The 23500-nt window shown below is 38.7% G+C and overlaps 1 long non-coding RNA gene across 1 annotated transcript; it reads right to left on the reverse strand.

Moving 5' to 3' along the window:
- Positions 1-17914: 17914 nt before the first annotated feature.
- Positions 17915-22837, reverse strand: LOC145630501 (uncharacterized). Its single transcript, XR_014112064.1, has 4 exons — positions 22549-22837; positions 22187-22306; positions 21195-21274; positions 17915-18422 (listed from the first exon to the last, which is right to left on the reverse strand). It is a non-coding gene; the product is annotated as an uncharacterized LOC145630501 (long non-coding RNA).
- Between the last annotated feature and the right edge of the window lie 663 nt (positions 22838-23500).

A 23500-nucleotide genomic window follows, 5' to 3' on the forward strand; every position in this document is an offset into this window, starting at 1 on the left:
AAAAAAAAAAAAAAAAAAAAAAAAAAAAAAGGGGTTTTGCCGTGACGCGGGAACTTCAACCGTGTCACGGGACCTTTTGACCGTGACGCGGCAGTTTTTTTTTAGTTTCCCGTTTTATTTATTGGCGCATTCGTTGCGAATTTCCGGTACTAGCTTTGTTCTTCCATTGCGTCCGACTCCTTGACTCGGATAATATATAAAAGTCATTGTAATTTTTATTTAAGAAATAAATGCGCTATTATTATTAAAATATATTGGCATCATACGCCTTATTTTAAATAAAAATTAAATAATAAAATGCAAAGCACTATTGATCTAATCTCTCTTCTCTTTAGGAACATCCTTCTCTTGCTCAATTAGGTCGGCCCTCACCATTAGTGTGTCTTTTGTAGCCCGAACCGTCACACCCCTAGTCGAGCTTTCGCCCCTTTCACCTTTCTTGAACTTTTTTGGTTGTTTCTCCCTATACACCATCTTTTCTTTACCCTTTCCTTTCACACAGGTCTTCTTCCTTGGCATCTTAGGAGTCTTAAACTCAATTCCTTGTGTTCTCGGACCTAGGCGATCTTTAAGAGGAGCCTTCTTATCTCCAAAACGACCCTTCACATCAGACTTGCGTGATCCGAATCGTTCCCTCTTGCTTCTAGGGTTCAACCATGCCTTGTATGCACTGGATAAGGAAGGAGGAGCTTGGTCACTTGCAGAAACAGTCCACAAAGGTCTTCCAATCCAATAAGTCTCGTACTTGTGAACGTTACTTTCATGCAACGATACTTCACGAGGACTATCGTTATAGCGTGGAATTACTTGCTCAAGTCCATACTGCCGCATCAGTCGAGAGGGACAGTAAAAGGTCAATTTGGAGATACTAGGAACACGGCAATATGGTGTTTCATTCGTGCCAACCATCCTAGTAAGCCTCCACCAAGGCACCACCCAACGAATGGAAAATTCTCTCTTTGCAAAGAAATTTTTCCAATCTTCATACGACATGTTCGCAGAATAATTCTTCTTCCTACGGACTAAGTCGTTAGGGCCATATTTTTCAATGTCATCGGGGGCTTCAAATAATTCCAAACGCTCCATCAACCAAATCTGCAAAACAAAAAGACCATTAATCGTCAAAAAAAAAAAAAAAAAAAAAATGCAGATTCCCGTGACACGGCAGTTTTGACCGTGTCACGGCAGAACCTGACCGTGACACGGTGACTGTTTTGTGTCACGGGGGCTATTCAGAGCGTATTTTTACCTGTAATAGTACCAGAGAGCCCTTCCTGATGGCTTTCCGGTCAGATTTTGCCTCGTCTAAACCACGAAATGTTTCTCCAAGGCACGTCGGCATAGGAGATCTTCCAGATTCTACATGCTCAAGCACAGACGCTAGACAAGCATGTCCTACCCTACCGTTTGCAAAAAGTAGCTTGCTAAACATGCAAAAAAATATATGCCCTTCTACGATACACATGATAAGACTCAGAGACAGGGCGATTAAAATATAAGTTCGCAAGTTTTTCTATGTCTACTTCATTACCACAAACAATTCTATTTAAATCTGGATCTGTTAGATTCAGATGGCGTTCAAAATCTTGGTAATAGTATTCACGTAAGGTAGGCATGTCTATAAGATTCCTAGCAGGAAATCCAAAAATTGCGCCAAATTCCTCCGGTAGAGGACAAATTTCATCATAATCAAATTTGAAACAGTGCGTTTCTGGACTCCAATAATCTAATGCTGCCCTAAGAAAATCATGTTCAATAGCTACATGTCGCAGGGCTAGCAAACCCCTGACATGAAACAATTCTAACTCTCTTTTTTCAGCATTGGTCAAAGAATAAGACCAGTCGCGCAATGTATTATCAAAGTTCTGAGACATGATTATTGAAATATGAAATTCTAAATTATTTTGTGTTTCGTAATTATGCATATCATGAATAACCTGGTCTTATTTTATAGCAAAAGCGCTCGAAACTGCCCAGAATTTATCTTTTCGCACGCGTGAAACAATCTGCTGAATAATAAGCTTCCCGTGACACGGGAAATTCCACCGTGTCACGGGAACCTTTGCCGTGACACGGCAGGTTTTGCCGTGACACGGTGAACAGTGCCGTGTCACGGCACCTTACGCGCCTGCTTTTGTTTCATCTTTTCCGTATCTATCCGGATTTTTTGTATTTTCTTATCTTTAACGTTTGTTTTTTTTTTTTTAGTCTTTTCTGAGAGTTCTATTCCTAATAAAATTCTCACCTTTTTTTTTTATCTTTATTTTACGATGCTTTTTTTTTTATTTTTATCTTTATTTTACGATGGTTTTTATTTTTTTATTTTCTTTTTGGGGAAGATTTTTTTTAGTCATTTATTCATCATTTTATCTTTATTTCTTTTCTTTTCTTTTCTTTTGGGGAAGGTATTTTTATTTCTTTTCTTTTGGGGAAGGTCGGTACCCTCCATTACTCCACTTATGTCTTCTCCATTACTCCACTTATGTCTTCTTTCATCGTGTCATCACTAAGTACACAATCACACACAAAGAGTCTCAAACACACACTAACACACACAATAGTAGATATATAAACTGTAAATAATGTACAAAGAGTCGTATACATAAATGTATCAAGTGTCATCACAGTATGCACATAAACCCTCGGTCAAAAATCTCTAGAATCAGAATCAGTCTCATCTTGTCCCTGTGCATGTGGACCTCCCTGTGTGTATGGAAACGGCGAACCAAAGAGTCCCTCGACCATCCGAGTACGGGGAGTAGCGTCCCTACTAGTCCCCGCAGGCCCAGTAGTAGTCAAGCTCAAAGCAGGACCCGTCCAGCCGGAAAGCGGAGTAGACTGGCCCAAAGATACCGGAATCGTCGGCGAAGGCATCGTCCCATATAGCGGAACTGAGAATAGGCCCGACAGTGGTGGAGGAACCCCGGATAATGGGGCCGAGAATGAACCAGGATCCAAAGGAGACCCAAACTCAGGAACTGGAGGCTGTGAAAATGACGGACGCTGAGAAGACTGCCCCTGCTGAGCCTCCTGGAACGGCTGAGTAGTCCGCGGCTCTCGTTGAGAACGTCGGTGAGCCTCAGGAGATCGTCTACTACGACCAAGCTCCTCCTCGTCCGAGCCTCTGGGCCTCGAGCGCGAGCGGGACCTCCGTCGCTCCTGAAAAAAAAAAAAAAAAAAAAAGGCGTCAATGATGCAAAACAAAACAAATGGTGGAAATGAAAAAGTAATAAGTGATACCTCAAGGACGTCGCTAGAGCTCCGACAACTCGCACCACGCCGAAGCTTGATGATGCAATACTTCAGCGCGTCCACCAGCTTCATAATTCCCATCACCTCCGGGCGGTTAGGCTGAGGACAAAACAAAGAAAAATCAGTAATAAGCAGCATTAAAAGAGTGGATAATACGTCGAAGAAAACTCACCGGCTCAAAAGCCTCAGGCACTGACTCCTGCGCCTGTCTATAACCCTCCGGCGCGTCAGCAATATGGTCCTCCGTGATACCGATCGGCCCAGGGTAGCGGACAGACTGAGGAGGAATCTGAATCCTCCCCACAGGGTGAATGGTCGTCTGAAAATATGATCGAATAATCAAGTTATTCGACTATTTAAAACAGAGACTAGTAAAGAAGATTCTCGAAATCATACCTCGGGAAGACGGGGTGGAGGAGCCAGAGAGGGAAGCAAATCCCGCGCGTAGTCACTCTCCATGTGAACAAGCTCCTGCCACGGAAAAGTGTAGCGCTCTCCCCTGTTGATCAACCCTCTGATCAAGCGGGAGTCCAGCATCGACTCTGGCGGGGAAGAAGGCACCACAAAGCGATCGCCGTTATGCTGACGGACGACTCGCTCCCCCAAATACCAGACGAAGCGCCCAGTACCAACCAAAATGGTACGGTACACTGAAAGACGTAGGGCCTCGGGCAGATCAGTCATCCCGGCCCAAGGACGATACTGAACATCAATGGGAACCTGAAAACCGTAAAATGTTAGGCGTGAAACGACAGAAACAACATCAGAAGGAAAAAACGCAACAAAGCTAATCCTTACGCCAACGGAAGAGGTGCCTCGGCGTAGTACCCCACGAAGCGCCGGAACAGACTCCACCCGTGACTCTCCTCGGTCACGCCAGCTGGCCCCGACGGGGAAGTCATGGACCACTCCCCGACGCCGGCGAGGAGCCAAGCCTGGGAAGTACTCATAGAACCATAACTGCAACAAAAATAACATTCAGCATACGAATCGAAAAGCCAAAATGGAACAAGAAAGGGAAAAGATCATCACCTCTACGACTCTCCACAGGCCGTAAACAGTGACAGGGGACTCGTCATTCAGCTGACGGCAGCCATGACGTAGAGATAGAAGAAGATCCGCGTATCCAAGACTAGCCCAGCTGTAGGATCCTATCTCGGGAATCCTGGCTAAAGAAGGGAGGTAACAGAGGAGCACGCGTGAACTCCTATCAGGAGAGAGGGTCATAGAGATCAGGATCAAGATGAAGATCCGCACCCGCTGCTCGGCCGTCGTGTCCTCCATATCGAAGCCGCGAGCAAGAACTGAAGCCGACTCCGATCGTCCACTCCTAGGACCACCTCGTGACACCGGACGAGTCCTGATGTGCTGAACGATCGGACCTAACAAATCAGCTACCTCAGCCGATGTCCAGGATAGATCAGACATCTGGCCTACTGCCCGGTCGGTAAAGCGCAGCCCGCTGATCATGCTGAAGTCTAAAGGGGTCACCGTCATCTCCCCCCAGGCGAAGTGAAACGTGTTGGTAGTATCCCAAAAATACTCCAACAACGCACGAACAACCGTCGCACCGCAACCCCGGGGGCTGCAAAACCCTACAATCGCCGCATAGAAATCGACCAAGCCAGAAGACTCCCATAGGGCGCTCGTAGCAGGATCCTCCGTAATGACCTGGTGAAGTCGAGGGATCAAATCACCGGCCCCGGAACCATGTTGGCGAAGTGTGCCATCGACTATGCCGGAGAGTGCACGATGAGAAACGTGGTTTTCACGGCAGAAAACCAACTGGTCTGGAGTCCAGAGAGGTGGAACCCACCTACCCCTACTCGTAGAGGTCCGAGGCTCGGACTCCAAAACATCGTCGTCCACGCCCTCAGGGACAGTGGGAGTGTCCTCCCGAAAAGCCCGACGCCGACCGCGGGTAGAAATGTCGCAATCTCGTCGTCTAGGCATGCTATTATCAAAATCTAAATGTTTAGCATCATTTCCTAAACATTTAATTCAAATTGCATATTTATAATAAAATCTAAATACTTAGCATCATTTCCTAAGCCATTTAGTTGTTTATTCAATTAAATGCTAAATTTTATCAAAATCTAAATGTTTAGCATCATTTCCTAAACATTTTAAATTGCAAAATAATAATCTAAATACTCGGCATCATTTCCTGAGTTATTTAATTGTTTATTGAATTATACGCTAAATTTTTACCTCAAGGCTAAAAATTGGCAAAAATTATAGTATTTAGTTTCTCCATGACAAACTAATACTACAGAAGCCCCTAGCCGCATGATACTATGTTCTCCATGACAATATAGTACATATACATCAATACATCATTTCACAAGATTCATCACTATTTTTTCACCATTTCAAAGCATGAACATTATCTCACAAAGTAGCACCCAAAAATGGTGATTTGCTCAATTCTCCATCTAATCATGCAATTTTTATCTCGAACTTCTCACAAACACACATGTACACATATACAAATAAAATCATGGCAAGAATTTCAACATAAAGCTTCAAAATCGAAATCCCCCAAATTGATTTTTTTTTTAGGGTTTGCCATGAAATTGTTAATGTGAAGCAAATTCAAAGCAAAAATCAAAGGGAACTTACATGGATGTGTGTAAAAAGTCGAAAATGAGGAGAAGATCGAAGAATTACAGCAAATTGGTAGATCGAACTCCAAAATTCAAAAAAAAAAAAAAAAATTCCGGCCACCAGCACGACTGCCGCGACACGGTCGACAACAACCGTGACACGGCGAAGCAGTTCCGTGTCACGGCGAGCTCCAAAGCCGACGGAGCTCCGATGATTTAGGCGGCAGTTCCGGCGGACACAGCAGCAACAGAAGCAAACAACAGCAGCGAGGCAGCAGCAAAACGCGACAAAAGAAAAAAAAAAAAAAAAAAAAAAAAAAAAAAAAAAAAAGGGAAAACAAAAATCAGAACAACCGTGTCACGGTTGCCATTTACCGTGTCACGGTAAGCTTTGACGGCCGGCGGTTCACCTTAAACGTGGCTCGGCAATTTCGGTAAGCAAGGAGCAAAAATGGAGAAATGAAAAGGAGGTGTGAAATGGTGAAGTGTGAAAGCAAGTATGCGAATTTAAAGGCAAAAAAGGACAAAAAGAAAAGAGCCGTTGTTGACTGATTCGAACAGCGCAAATGAAAAAAAAAAAAAAAAGGGGAAAACATGTGTCCCGTGACACGGGATACTAGTCCCGTCAGACGGGAATCCTTGACCGTGTCACGGGAACCTTCTGACGTGGCGCGGCAAATCCGAGTTTGGTCAGGGAATATTCCTTGCTTTTTGACCAATTTGGCTGACTTTCCGGGTTTATTGGGAGATTATTTTTTTCGCTACAGTTACGCGGAAAATCCCAACTGATGTTTAAAGGGGACTAAAATTACCATTTTACCCCTGGAAAGCGTCAAAGCCTATTTGGCGGCATTTCAAACATTTAATATGGTCGGATAATCGGTTTCAAATTGTGAATCACTTATAGCCCATGTTCGGGGATAATCAAACCACCATACATTTATCAATTTTCAGCAACCATCGGTTTTCCTCAGGCTTGGAAAGCGTTATCGGTGGATTTTTCTTCAAGTATAGAAAACCGCCAAGTCGGCTTTCCTCAGGCATGGAAAGCATCATCCGTGGATTTTTCTTCAAGTATAGAAAACCACGAAATTCCTTTGTCGGCTTTCCTCAAGTATGGAAGGCATTATCGGTGGAATTCTTCAAGCATAGAATGACACCAAATTCGTTTGTCGACTTTCCTCAGGCATGGAAAGTATTATCCGGTGGCTTTCTTCGGGCTTAGAAAGGTACCAAACTCTTCAGTCGGCTTTCCTCAAGCATGGAAAGCATTTCAGCCAATGTCACTCGGTGGATTCCTTCAAGCATAGGAAGCTACCAAATTCATTTGTCACCGATACACCGATGTCAGATACGCATTCTATCCCTTTACTCTTTTATCTGTAGAACTAACATTTTTCTGCAAGTATCGGCGTATACAGAGTGATTTAGGATCGCAGAACGTCTTAAATCATTCTCCGTCCCTATCGACTACTTTGACTATCGTTTTCGAAACTGACGTTTCTACAAACTCAGTCAAAGTGGGGGCTTCTGTAGACACCTAAAAATGTCTCCCCAAAACCAAGCCCGATGATAAATAACCTTTCACCGCCACTGTTGGTCGGGTTTAGTTCCGAGAGTGCTTAAAAAATTGTATTTTATTAAATTCATATTTTTGAAAGGTCCATGGATCAGTCTTGGTGTTTGGTAAAAGCATAGTTTTAATTTAAGCCCAAACCTTTTTTATTTTTTTATTATTTTTGGCCCAAATAATTTATTTAGTTTTATTTATTATTTTATTATTTTAGCCCGAATATTAAAAGTCAGAAAAAAGCCCGTAATCATCAATCGGCACTCAAAAAGCCGAATGAAATTAGGGTTTAAAATGAATTTAGACGGAAAAGTGAACTGGAATTGACCGTGTCACGGTCAAGCTTGACCGTGTCACGGGAACACTTCCCGTCTGACGGTGGGACTTCCCGTGACACGGGAGGTCTGCCGTGACACGGGAAGTTCCGTGTCCTTTCCGCGTAAACCCTTAACGCATTTTCCGTTCCGTTTTCTAAAAATTTCCCGCGTCACTCTAAAACTGACCGTGTCACGGGAACTTGTACCGTCTGACGGTACAGTCTAACCGTGTCACGGTACAGTCTGACCGTGTCACGGGATACTTTTTTAGGGTTTTTATCATTTTAGGGTTCCGTGTGCTCCCTCAGCACATTTCCCTATAAATACCCCCTCATTCCTGATGAACGGGGCAACGAGAATTCGATTATTCTTATTTTTTCTCTCTTCTATGCTATTAACCTAAACACTAGCCTACCCTTTTCACTTCAAAATTCCCTCTTCAAGCACTCAAAGGAGTCCATATTTTACTCGAGGTTCTGTCCTTAAACCAAGGCGTGAAAGGTAGAATCGTTTGAGGGTTTGGCCCCAGAATTAACCTTGTTTTTATTTAATTTAATTTAATTGTTGTTTTATTATTTCCTTGAAGTTACTAACTCGTTTTATTATTTTGTAGTTGCAAACAAACAAATTCAAAGTAAGGATCATGCTCTTTTTATTATTATTGTTTTTCTAACGATTTTTATGTTGTTGGAATTATGATTAAATTGGTTTTTATGTTGATATTGATTCTATTATATTTATTGATCACAATATTGCATGTTAAAGGGAATATGTAATTGAAAATCACGCCTAATAAGATAATTTGGACAACCGGTTTAGGTTCCTTTTAATCTTGTTGTTTAATCAAGTGATCACAATATTTTAGAATTATATGTTGCATTAATATTCAACTAATTTAGCTTAATAATAGTTTGGAGCGAATTGAATTATTGTTTGTATGCCTTTGAGATCGCAGGAATCACTTTTCACTATAAGAATCGAGTAGAGGCCAATACGGGCGAATGTGACTCCATGACTCACTTCGTACCATCATCCCCGATCCTCCTTTCGTGGTTCCGAACCATATGGAGTTAGTAATCTCATGGATTATGAATGGGGTGTAACCTTCACGGGTCAATCGTTGTTGCCTATCGTTGTCCCTTATCGTGGTTGCCTTTTTATGATCCGTGGACGGTTTACAAGTTCCTTAAAAACTTGTTGGCGGCTCCCTACTTTATTTGTCCCTAATCGTTGTCCCTAATCGTAATGTCAATTCCCACTTCCTATGAGTGTCAAGCATATTCACAACATGCTTTTAACGTAGGCGCACTTCGAACGACGCCTACACATATATTATGATAGATTTAGGAAGTTAAGATAATTAGGAATATTAGGGTCTGATATTCCTAGCTATTGTCTATATATATTGTAATGTGATCGAATATGAAAGATGGGAAAAATACAGAGAGAAATATTTTCCCCAATATTTAACAATAAAGGAATAGTAGAAATCATAGAACATGAAAATGAGTATAATGAAGAACCTGAAGTTAGTGATGAGTTTGAAGATGAAAATTATGAAGAAATAAATAATATGATGGAAGGACAAGAGTTAGAAAATTCAGAATCAGATGATAATGAGGAAGATAAAAGCAAAATGACAATAGGTCAACTAAAAAGAGCTGAGTATTCATTTGAAGATAACGACCTAGATCAAGTAAACAAAGAAAACTAGAATTTTCCCCAGATTACTAAAGATAAAATATTTAAAACTTCTTTCTTTAAAACTAGAACTAAATATGTATGTGAAGAAATGGAAGGAAGCATAGTAATCGAAGATTGTGAACAAAAGGCAGCCGGAATTAATATCATAAACTGGAAAAGTATTAAAAAAAAATAAAGAAAAAGGAAATTATAGCTATATTTGTATTGGTGCAGTACAAGTATACATAACTCCTTTGCAAGATTTTGGCAAAGATGTTAAATGCTTGAGTTTTATTTGTGATATTAAACATAAAGAATTTTATAATCATATAATTAGTGGAATCACATGTAACCTAAGTCAAAGAACAGTAAGCTATATATGTGAACCTAGATATTATGTGAGCTTAGAGGATTCCTTTGCGTCAAAGTTTTTAGCTATCAAGCTATTAACAGAAGGAGTGAAAATGCATAAAGGAACACGACCCATACAATTAAGATGGAAGGTGGTTGGTAAACACTATAAATTCATCTTTTAAGAAACAAATAGTCAATGCTCAGAAATATGAGCAAGGAGGAGATCCTAAGAAGAAAATTACACCTATAAAAGTAAACCCTAATGAAATTGAAATTGAAAAAACTTGGGAGGAATTCTTTATGAACCCTGCAGTTAGTAATAGATCAAGTAAGATGTTAATTGATGAATCAGGATTACTTCATATTGGAATGAATACAAAACCTAAAATACAGAGAAATCTGAGTCTTAGAACACCAAGTCTAAGTAGACAAAATTCAACAATAATAAGAATGAAAAACAAGGTGATGAAAAGCTAGAAGAGTATGAAGAAGAAATATTAGTCCTACTAAAGAAACTAAATGAAAAATATGAAAGTAAAAAAGTCTTGAAACAACCAGCAAGGCATAGCATTGATATGGGATCATATTCTAATTTCGGGTTAAATGAAGATCCAAATAATCCTATTGATAAAAGGAAGGTAATTGGATATAAAATCAAAACTGTGAGTGAACCAGTATATGAAGCTGAAGTTAATATGCAAATGGAAGCTTGTAATGAAATATCCAGTACTAATCCTAATAGCATTTATATTCCAATTGATATATGCATTGAGGATTATAATAAATATATATTACTGTTGGGGTTTGGTGAGTCCGACTCACCGCGGAAACAAACCCCGACCCGAGGAACCACTCGCAATAATTAAAATCATAAAGCATAAATAAATAATCACAAATAAAAGATAACGAATCTTACCCTCGAAGCGAGCTTCGCCTAAAAACCGGGGCTCTTACTTGAAAGCTACGAGCACGTCAAGCGTCGTGCCTCCGACGGTATCCACCCACAAAAGGCGAACACAACTTTAAGGTCCGCTACCTTGGGGTTAGCAAGGTCCGACCAAAACCCGAGTGTTATATGAGTTTAAGAGTTTTCCCAAAATTATGGAATGCTCTTTTTAACTCCCACTCAAGCAAAGAATTCTCAAGCCATGCCATGACTATTTATAAGGAAGTATGCCTTGTGAATTTCACTCATCTTTCAATGTGGGACTTTTCACAAAAAAATCCCACATGGAAAGATTGGTGAATTCAACCCTTAGTTAAATAAACAAAGGAACAAGTAACAAGTGTCACATGGTTAGGTGTGGACCACTTTCTCACTTGGTCCCCAAGGCATTTCACATGCAATGTGAACTAACCATGTGTCACCCAACCTTGAGCCCCAAGTTGGGTTCGGTTGGCCCATTTTATTTTGGCCCGTGTCCATGACCCATCAACCCGGGTCCACGGCCATTGCCACATGTGTCGCCACCGTGGCGCGCCGCCACCATGGCGCCGCCACGTGGCACGCTGCCACTTGGTGGCTGCCACTAGGTGGCTACCAATGTGGCGGCTGCCAACATAGCGACCACGTGTGCTGCCACATGGCGTTTTGCCATGTGTGCTGCCACGTGGCATGCTCCTATTGGGCATGCATTCCTAGCCTTTCGCGTGGCTAGGATTTTACTTGTTACTTGATGCATTTTCCCGTCTCGCCAAATCCTAAATTTTGGCTCGACATTTGAGATTCTCCGACGCTCGGTTTCGACGCTCCAAGCTCGAATTTCCGATGTCTAAATGTTTAACACTCGGGCGACGAATTAATTTCTTCCGAATTAATTCGTCGAGTTGGTTCGTATATTTTGCTTGGGTGTGACCCGAAGGGTTCAGTCAAGATTAAGCTGTAATATTAATTATATTAATATTACTGATCGGAAGCGGCCTCCACCCAGGCATTCCGATCACTTGACCTTACTGAATATATTAGCTTTCTAATAATTCTGAACCCGCTATCAGAATAATACACTTGTTCGAAGGACACCATTCCTTTCAATTATGCGCATATATTGATAGTGGTTGTTCTACATGTTTTGGAAAGAGATCATTATTTCCAGAATTCTTGTGGAAAAAGGCCAAAATCCTATGCAAGTTAGAATTGCTAATAATAGTGACATGATGCATACAGAGATAATTGAAGATTTAAAAATAGAAATTGGAGGAGTTCAATGTGTTATTCTTATTTTATGGGCAACTGATTAGCCTAGTCATGATATGATAATAGGAAATAATTTTCAAAGGTTATACTCTCCATGCACTCAAACTATTGATCAAATAATCTTTACTATTAATGGTCATTCTGTTCCAATACAGAAAATAACAAATGCTTATACTCATCAGACAATGGAATTTACACGCAGCCAACGTGGTGATAAGGTTACTCCTACACAACGAGAGGTTGCACTTAGAATTTCTGAGTGTGATTCATCATTAATAAATCAGATAAATAAGCAACAAGAAAAACTATGCGAAAAATTATATTCAACAAATCTTTTAGAACATTGGGAAAAAGATAAAGCATTTGCTAAGATAACTCTAACAAATCCTAATAAGATTATTAGAGTGAGACAAATGGTTTATACCTACCAAGATATTCAGGAGTTTGATGAACAAACAAAAGAATTGCTTAATAAAAAGCTAATTAGGAATAGCAAAAGTCCTCATAATAGTCCAGCATTCATGGTAAGAAATCATGCAGAAGAAAAAATAGATAAAACTAGAATGGTCATTAATTATAAACAGCTAAATGATAATACTGTTTTTGATGGCTATTACATTCCTAATAAAACTGTGTTATTTAATAGAATACAAGGAGCCACATGGTTTTCTAAAATGGATTGTAAGAGTGGCTACTGGAAAATTAAAATGGAAGAAGAAAGCATTCCATTAACTACATTTAGCACCCCTCAAGGGCATTATGAATGGCTAGTAATGCCTTTTGGATTAAAAAATGCTCCACAAATATTTCAGATAAGAATGGATAATATTTTTAGAGAACTTAATCATTGTTGTTTGGTCTATATAGATGATATTCTAATATTCTCAAAAGATTTAGAACAACATAAGGATGACCTTAAAGAAGTAACTCAAAAATGTGCAGAGCATGGTATAATTCTTGGAAAAGATAAATGTGTTTATGCTAAAAAAGAAATTGAGTTTCTAGGATTAGAAATTAAAGCAGGACAAATAATACTGCAAAAACATATTCTAGAAAAGATTGAAAAATTTCCCGATAAAATTGAAGATAGAAAATAGCTAGAAAGGTTTCTAGGATGTTTAATTTATGCTTCTGATTTTATAAAAAATCATGCTTTATTAAGAAAGCCATTACAACAAAAACTCAAGAAAGAAATAACTTGGAACTGGAAGGAAAGTGATTCCCAAATTGTTCAAGATTTAAAAGCTATGTGTAAAGATCTTCCTGTACTAACACTACCTACTAGTGAAGATGATTTAATCCTTGAAACATATACTAGTAATGAGCACTTGAGTGTTGTGTTAAAAATAAAAGAAGGAGAAAGACTTTGCAGATATAGCAGTGGAAGTTTTAATAAAGTTGAGTTAAACTATCCTACAATGCAAAAGGAAATCCTTGCAGTTATTAGAGGAATCGAGAAGTTCTTAATCTTCTTAGCCCCTAAACAGCTCTTAATAAGAACAGATTGCAAAGGCATACTCGGATTTGTTAAAAAGAATTTGTCTAATATGCAAGCGCAAGGGGGACTCCTGCGTTGGCAATTATGGCTTAACCAATTCTCTTTTACTGTTGAACATATACAGGGAACAAAGAATTCTTTGGCAGACATCTTGACCAGAGAATTAGCTAATGTCGCCCAAGAAGCTCAAGACTACACAAAAACCTCTTACATACCAACTTCAAAAGATGGATGTAGAGAGGAAAACTCTCATTGATGAGACCGAAAAGGCAATGGAGCGGGTTTCACCCTCCAGTTGGGCCTTAATGCAAGGCTTGATCATATCAGCGAAACAACGTTCTCGAGATGGTTTAATTAAGGGTTGCCATCGGGCAGTCCAAAGGTTATTGATGTTCGAAGTAACAATTATGTTATTTTAGCTCATTCTTGATGTACGAAATATAATATTAAACAAAATAAGAGATAATGATTTTAGAACATGGTACGAGTTGGTGGTTACAAGGTCCATTAAATTCTTTGATCTTCGAGATCTATGGGGAGAAAGAATAGAGTTCTCCAAAAACTCTAAAGTTGCATCATTGCGAATCTACCCATTTCCTCTTAATCAAAATGCTCCATTCATTAGTATACATTACAAGTCTTGGGATTATGGAATAATACATGATTTCTATGAATTCCCTACTCCTAATAACTCTTTCTTTCCAAGACTTACAAAGTTCCAACAGTACGCATTCAACAAAGTTAGAAAATATTGTGATGACAAAAAAGACGAATTTCAGCTAGGAGTAAAGGTACAATGTGCTAATATCGAAGTTAAAGAAGGAAAAGTTAGTCCACCGCATTACTTGATAATGTTTGGAGAAGTTAGGTGTTGCAAAGATCCCATACTTATTCGTCAGAAGACTGTTAGAAATCCAACTGAAGCCAGAGCACTGGGATTTTTCTACATTTCACAATATCTTAACGATTTTATAAAAAGGAAAGAATTTCCTCCTGTCATGTTTCATGTTGGTGTAGGGAATATTTCAAGTGTTAACCCCTAGCTTGAACCCCACTGTGATCATATACTAAAGTACGGTGGCGTCCAAAAGGGAAGAAGATAGAGCAAAAGAGTCGCCAACAAGTTTTTTAGGAACTTGTAAACCGTTCACAGGGTGAAGGTTACACCCCTTAACGATCCAAGAGATCGTCAACTCCATAAGGCCTTGAACCAAATAGGGTTCGGGGATGAAGGTACGAATCCAACCTAAAAGAGATTGAACCTGCCCTAATAATAGGCCTCTACTTTATTCAGATCGTATACATGTGCGCTTTTTGACTAACATACAATCAATAGAATTAACCCTAAACCTGTTTATCTATATTGGTTGAATTTAATGCACAAATAAATCTATTATTGGCGATCACTTGAATTATAATCAAATTAAACCTAAACAAGATTATTAATTATCTCATTAAGCGTGATTACAAGCACCAATTCCCTTTAAACATGCAATAAAAGGCGTGATCAAGCAATAAAAACAAATATCAAGCAACATAATAATAATTAAAATAATCATTAATAATAATTATCATAAGATTATAATAATTATAGCAATAATAGAATTATAATCACAATCAAAACAATTACAAAAAAAATCATAAATCATGTTAAAGCATAATGAAAATAGCAAGATCCTAGGCATGATACTAACAAGATTAATAACCAAACCCTAGCATGTCACTAAGCAATAAAAATCAAATCTTTAACCCTAACATGATACTAACGATCATATATATATTAGGAAGAACATAAAAGGCATCGTAACAATCATACTTTGTATTAAAGTTACCCTAGACATGATACTAGGAATCAAAATAACAACCTAAGCATGAACTCTATATCATAAGATCAATAAAACCATTAAAATACTTACTTTGATGTCTCGTACCTCTTTCTAATAACAAAATACACACGTTAGTAACTTCAAGGAAAATAATAATCAAAACAATTAAATTAAATAATTGAAAGAGAGATTCGGGACCAAACCCTCAGAAATTAAACCTTTCACGTCTAGGGCGAAGCCAACTTCGAATATGGCTAGGTGTATCTAGATCTAATGAATGCGGAATTTTTATATGTAAAAGGCTAGTTTAGAAAAGAGAGAGAGAGATCAAGAGAATCTTGATGAGAGTTGGTGAATGAAAACGGAGTTTTTACGACGTTATTTATAAAGAAAATCAGCCAAAATGATAAAATATCAAAACAGAGTTCTGCCGCACCTAAAATTGAATTAGCGCCAGGCGCTACAGCTGGCGTTTGGCACTGATCTGGAAATTCACGCGTTTTCTTAAAATCAGATAAAAATTGCCGTACAGGAGGATAAAATCGCATTTTCCTCAATAATGCTCTTTGATTTTAATTAAAACTCTGAAAAGTCAAAAGTCAATTTATCAATGCTAATTGAATTAGGAATGAAAAGAACCTTCTAGAAGAATCTAGAAGACTAAAACCATTCCTAATTGCATTAGGAAAGATAAATCTATATTAGGTCCTCCCCTAGATCATTGGGCCGCATATAAGGCTCAAACCGGGCCCAGTTCAGTAAATTGACCATAACTTCCTCAATATTCATCGGAATTGGGCTTATAATATATCGTCGGAAAGCTCTTGTCAAGCCCCATCCAACTACACTACTATTGGACCCATATCATGGACCAACTGTTTAGGGTAATTTTACCCTGCCGCGTGGCCCAATCAGAAGCTGACACGTGTCAGCCTCCGATTGGTTTAAAATGAACTAATCCCTGCTTGACACGTGTCATTCCAGAAAACAAGGGAAAAGGCGGCTTTCAGGCCCAAATCCCGAGAATGCCGCAAAACGGCGCAGCCCACTAATGATTAGGGTTCAGTGACCTAATCAGGGGCACAATTCCCAAAGACCCTATAAATAGGGAGATATACCTCATTTCGAGGGCACGTTTTACCATTTATTACACTTGCATTCTCTCACATCAGAGAAACACCTAAGCTTGGAATCCGAGCAGATACCCACCTAAATTTCCGTCCTCTTTATTCCTTTTCAAGTTACTAACTTGACCGTCGGAGGCGGAGCTCCAATCACCCGGAGTCTCCGTTATTTTGCAGGTACAGCTCGGCCGGATCATACTTCGTGTTGTAACTCTCCCGAGGGATAAAAACACCCAAAACATTTGGCGCCGTCTGTGGGGAGAGTACCTCGAAGATGGTTCAAGAGTTTGTACCACCTAACCGTCTGGGTGAAGACCCAGAAGTTTTTACAGACCATGAGGAGGATGAGGATCCTCAGGTCGAAACCTCTACAGCCGAGGATGGCTCTCTCAGAGTCAAGCGCATCCGGCCCAGAGAGACTCTGGAGCGGGGCGCCTCCCAGGCAGGTCCGAGCAGACCCACTGGGCAGCCGGAAGGGGAAACCCAAACGGCAGCTGGATCAGCCCCTGTCACCCGAGACGAACTCATGAGGTTCATGACTAGTTTCAAGGCTGAAATTACAGAGCTGATCACCAAAAGCCGGGCTGGCCCAAGTAAAGGTCAGTCGGCTAAGAAGATTCCTCTAGAAAAGGGGAAGTCAGTCAGAAACCGGCAGCCCACTCCTCATCCAAAGGAGAAGGCAGCCGGGACCATTGATTGGTCGAAGATTCTCCTTCCTGGGAGGAACACCAATAACACTCGCCGGCCCCAACAGCCGGTGAGAAGTAAAAAACCAACTTCTGATGCCCGGGAAATTATTAACCGGAAGAGAAATCAATCGTTGTCTGAGTCGGCTTCAACGTCGAACTTTCCAGACAGCTTCAACAACATTTCTGCAGGGAATGCACCCTCCTTGCATGAGAGTCAGACAGGCGGTAATACCGTCCATTCTGGCCCTCATATGATTGGAGCTGTCCCGTATGTGCCTTCTCCGGCTTACGGGCAGTATCCTCCTCACTTCATGCAGCTGGCCTTCTATGGGGATCAGGCGGCATATCCAAATGTCCAGCCATTGGACTGGCAGCTTCGTCTGCTGCGCCTGGGTGAACAACCTTCTGCGTTCACTCGGGAGATAACCGAGGCGGCACAGCCGTCCAAGGTTAAGAATGTGTTGGTTGGTACCTATGATGGCACCACCAATCCGGAAGACCACCTCATGGCTTACACCAACCACTACTACAAAAAGCGTGTTTTCTGGACGCTTTTTAGGCCTTTTTTCGACGCTAAAAAGCGTCGAAAATTTATTTCTCGGCGCTGCTAAAAAGCGTCGAAAATACACGAGTCGAAAATTTTCAAGGACACAAAAAAGCGTCGAGATTCTCGACGCTTTTTTGTGTCCTAACTAATATACGAAGCGTCGAAAATTACGTATTTCGCGCATTATCCCAAATATGTGTAGTTTTTTAGCGACGCTTTTACCTGTCCACATACTTAAATTTAGTGACGCTTTTTGTTGTCTTGCATTTATTCGTGTCCGCCTATGGTATGGCGGGAAACTCTTTGAAATTTGAAAATGTGCAAAATATGTAGACATTAAAAAGCGTCTAGAATTTTTTTTAAGCTTTTTTTTTTCCTTTCATTAAATTATTACCATCATACATACATTATAGTTATTTAAATTTATCATAAATTAAATAAATAACATTAAAATAAAATAAAAAAATATTCTATATAACTAGATTAAATAAAAAAAACAATAATTAATCAACAATAATAAGAGTGCGTAGTTAATTACCAAATTTATAAAAGAAAATTAAACATCAACACAATTAATAAAAAATAAAATAAAATGAAAAACGTCGCATATTATAGTAGCTTGTCCCTAAATAAATACATCACTAATATAAGACTAAAAACCAAAATAGATAGATGATGGCCTTATAGACGATATAGTCGCTTGTTTTGATGCTCAAGTGTCCCGGCCTATTCTCTTGTTGCACCTACATTGCCTTTTCCAATCTTCAAAAAAAAAAAACAAAGTATAAATTAGTACATTACACAATATAGGCTCGAGATTCAACATGTTGTATTTAAACATAGAATTGTAAGTTAAACAATTGCAATGAGTATATGCGAGAATTTTATTTAGAAATATAAATGAACAAAAAAGCCAACAGGTCTTTCATCATGAGTTCTTGACTAGATCAGTATTGCTGACAAATCCAAAGCCTAACTAAACGAAGCATGGATCAAGAAAACTGAACCGAATAACCTCGTGGGTCAATAATTCGTCTCACATGTATACAGAATGCCAAATTACTGAGACTGAATGAAACTTGTCAGAATTAGTAATCTACTGTTAACCCCAAATCCATGAACACTAAGCATCAAAGTTTTTCAACATGTTATATACACACTTACAGGACCCTCTTTCAGTTAATATTCATTCTCCTAATAAACTAAATTCTTAAGGATATGGCATCCTAATCTCCTGAAAGATTACTAACACATCAACAGTTGCTTATAGTTTCATAGAGAGGTGTGTTTAAATATCATTATCAACTAAAAAGTAATTCCCAGCTGCTGACCAATGACAATATTACAAATGCTAAGTTTGGATATTTATTCATGACCAAAACAATATTAGTTCCCAAGATTGGATATTTTCATCAAATTACAAATGCTAAGATCCAAAGGGAAGACATAAAATGAACTGCACAAACATGTAAAGATACCAGAGCTCAAACCATCTCACACTAAAATGACTTAATGAGCATAAATATATATGAAGCCTGTCACCACAAAAATATTAAATAAACACAACCAGAGTTACCATAGTGGAAACAGTAATTAACACAGCCTAATGTACACGGGTCCCACACATACAATGCCAAACTCAGCTAATTTACCAACTGTCATTACAACATTTCGGTCAGAAAAAAGTGTGGTGTCCTTAATAATGTCAGAATATAATGAATCCTATAAAAAAATACTTTAAGTGAAAGGAGAATTTAAGTAAAATAAACAAACAAGAAAATAAGAGAACTATGAATATACAACTCTTGCATATAAACCCACCACAAACAATTGGTAACAAGAGAACAAAACATGTCAACTAACAAACTCTTCAATTACCAAAGGGGCAATATAATACCAACTGTCATAGAGAAATAACCTATAGCTTAATATTAGAACTCTATAATCTGGATCTATACATTGCTAAAAAAAGGCCAGGAAAAAACTTACATCATGTCATGAATAAAAATACACTCAAATTCTTGATTACAAATGGGCTCTCACCCCCAATAGAATGAAAAGCAAAATGGGGCATGCAATGAACCTACTCCCACCACCACCCGTGACACTCACCTACAACAGGCACCAGAGAAGGCAATAGGAACATACCAACAACAACAACAACAAACCGTGGCCACAACAAGAAGAAACAGAGGACATCAAGCAGCAGGGGAGCAGGGCAAACAATCAGCTTTAGGCTATTTGTTTGTAGTGTGCTAAAGTGGAAAGAGGACAAGAGTAGTACTTGTAGTAATTAAGGCCTTATTGCCAACTTATGCATTGTAGTAGTAGTTTAAATGGGAGTAGTCTAGAGTAGAGAACCTTAGGCAGATTATTATTATTGTAGTGAGTATTGGAGAGAGATGGCCTATAGCCATTTACGTTTGTACGCAAGCCTTGAGCTTTTTCTATCCAAAACAACCTTCCGTCCATTTAATTTAATCGCACCGCGCAAGTTCGTTGCAAGGCATTGGCATAAAGTGATCTACTCAAGAAGCTCTGAATTTCACACACACACACACACACACACAAGCTCTGAATTTCACACACACACACACACACACAAGCATTTTGAATTTCAACTCTGATTTCAAATCTGATTTTCAGTTCTGAACTTCAGATTTGAATTCAGTTCTGGATTTCAAATCTAGTAAGTATCTATCACAAACAAGGTATCGAAAAGGTCCAAATTAAACAAACATAGCTCTACAAAAGTATAACTAATTTAGAGTCTATTTTCAAGTTTTCCAACTCAAGGCATAAGAAATAGAATAAATCAAGAGAAACATGGACTAAAAAAAATTAAATAAAAAAAAAATTCTTAGAGAGAACAATCATTTATGTGGCTCAGAGCACTCAAAGAAGTCTCCAAGAATTTCTCCAATATTAATATCAAATCAGACTCACAAGACATGGTCCAAGCTCTAATCAACACAGCAGCATCCAAGGAAAAGCTAAAGAACATTGCTGAAGACATTAAAACAGTAGCAGAAAAAGTAGATCAAGAAATTTGTATTAAAGTAGACAGAACCCAAGTTAACAAAGCCCATAGCCTAGCTACGCAATGTAGAAGGCTTGGGTATCTCTCTTCTTAGTTTGAATTATAACCACTACAAAAAAAATGATTTAAAGATATTACAATCACAAGATCCTGAAATCATTCTAGGATTACCAAACCAAGGCCTATCCTTGCACCATATTGGAGGCATGACTATAAATCACAAGTAAATTAGATATCAGAATACATATTCCCGAAGCAATCTTGCTCAACTTGTGCTTTCCCAAATCATGTCTTAAAACTAGTATGATTTTCAAATTCTTCATTCTACTTTTTTAGATGCTAAAGATGTAAAAGACTAAAGGAATTACTAGAAAAGGAAATAATATGCTGCAAACCTTCATAACTATTAAAGTTTGGACATCTTATGTACTCTAGGAAAGCACAAATATAATTCAATGAAAATATAAGGGAGAGAGAGAAAGATAGAAACATACAACGGGGAAATGAGTACCGAGCTCCTTCCTTATATATGGATTCTTCAGAATTTTCTCGTCAATCTTAAGGCCGAGACCAGCTGCTAAAGTATTAAAGCAACTTATAAGCAAATCTAGCAAACACCAATATCAGATCAATGTTGAGAGTGAGGCTATTTTCTCAACCAAGGCACAAACCAAACAATCAAGCACACACCCCTATGCTAAAACTAAAAAGACAAAATAGAAAGAGGGAATGAGAGAGAGAAATGAGGAGAATTTTAAGAACCTGATAAGTTCTAAAAATCACATCAGCAAGATGGCATGATGCAATATTTAGAGAAATTGATAAACAAAAGTGCAGACTCTATCTTGCCTTTATAATTTTAAGAATAAGGAAAGAAGAAAGAAAATTAAACTTATGTGAAAAATAGTTACATATTAGACAGATATAAAGCGGTTTATATCCTCCATTCTCTTCCTTTTCTGCTTATGAAAATTTCCATAGAATTAATGAATGTAGTATACGTAGTTGATGCATTTTATAATGGTAAAAACACATTGGGACAAGAAATGCGTTAATAAACTTTCCAGTGCAAGGATTAAGAACTTGATAAATTACAAATATTACCAATCAATAGTACCAAAAGTTGACAGCAACATGATGCAAATACAATACCATCATACAACTCAATAACAAGGATAATTAAGAACTTGATAAAATAAAAATATTTGAAAAACAACAGTAAGCAAAACAAAAGCTCATTACTTTTCTAGCTATAATGGATTAATAATTCTCATGTTGTGAGTAAATTTACCGTAGCTCGTGTCTCTATTTCATACTGATGAACAATATAATCTATTTCATTATTTTGTACTAAGGACCAGTATACTCCGTCAAGATCAGTTGTGCTTAATTAGCATCCAACTGCATTGCCCAGCCAACAACTTCATAACATTATAATCAAAATCATTTAAAACCAGAAAAAACATTAAAGCAATCAGTATCTCACCATTGAGTTCGATGCAAGCTCTTCTTTCAAGGAGTTTCTTTCATCACCACGATATATTCTCTACCCCTTTAACCATTCGACTCTGCTCCAGTAAGAGTAATTTGATTTATTTTTTTTACTCTAATAAACAAAATTTTCCAATGTTAATTTTTTTTATTCCGTAATAAAAAAGATCTTAACTTGTCGAATCCAATAAGAATTTTGATGAAGAAATAGTAATTCAGCAAGATCTACAACCTAGGGTTTTAAAACGGGTAAAATTGGGTAATTGCAACTTGCAAATATCAATTAAACCCACATAAAAATTGAGAGAAGTACTATTAGAAGTTAAAAATCAACAAAGAGTGATGTAAAAATGTAACTTGTGAGGAGAACAAGAGCGATAGCTGTTGAAAATCAATTTTCAATGGAAACCATCAGATCTGAGAGAAAGACAAGAGTATTTGGCAAGAAATATAAATTTTTGTGATAGAATGATGAGAATCGCAAGGAGAAAGAAAATCTGAATTCAAAATCTTGGCCATGACTCCATGAATCTGTGGAATTCAGATCGAATTAAGGAAAAAAATACGGAATAGTTAGGGTTAAGAATTTGACGAGTAGGGTGTTTTGTGATGTTGGGCGGTATAATGATATGTGGGTTCACCTAATTCAGTTCACATGCGGGGCACATGTAAGTGTTCTCGACGCTTTAAAAAGTCTAAAATTATTTTTGACACTAAAAAGCGTCGAGGAAACACGGATATCATAATTTACTGTTGGCGGCCTAGCCCTGGCGTCGAAGCAACAACGTCGAAAAAGAGCACTTTTTGTAGTAGTGAACCTCATGTATCTGCAGGGGTTGGATGATGTCGCCTGGTGTCGATGCTTCCCGGATACATTGAAGGGCATTGCCCAACAATGGTTTGGCAACCTGCCAGCCGGATCCATAGACAGCTTCAGGAAGCTTGCCTTCCTGTTTGCTTCCAACTTCTCAATGAACATCCCTGCTAAGAAAACAAGCCTTGATTTGAGCACTGTTAAGCAGGGAGAGAAAGAAGGGTTGCGCTCATATGTCAGGCGGTTCAATCTGATAAGAATTCAGATTCAAGGATTGTCTGACGAGGTAGCTTTTACAGACTTTTTCAAGGGTCTGAGAGACGGGTCGACTTTTAAGTTCGACCTCGTCAGAAAAGGGGCTTTCACCTTACAGGCGGCCCTGAGGGAGGAGGAGAGCTACATTCAAGCTACCGACCTCTGCTCGCCTGGTAGCCAGTCGGACTCCAAAAAGTCCGACAAGCAGAAAGACAGCCGGTCAGCTCAGCCGACCAAAAA

The sequence above is a fragment of the Chenopodium album genome, chromosome 5 (genome assembly GCF_948465745.1).
Source record: "Chenopodium album chromosome 5, dcCheAlbu1.1, whole genome shotgun sequence".
Classification (NCBI taxonomy): domain Eukaryota; kingdom Viridiplantae; phylum Streptophyta; class Magnoliopsida; order Caryophyllales; family Amaranthaceae; genus Chenopodium; species Chenopodium album.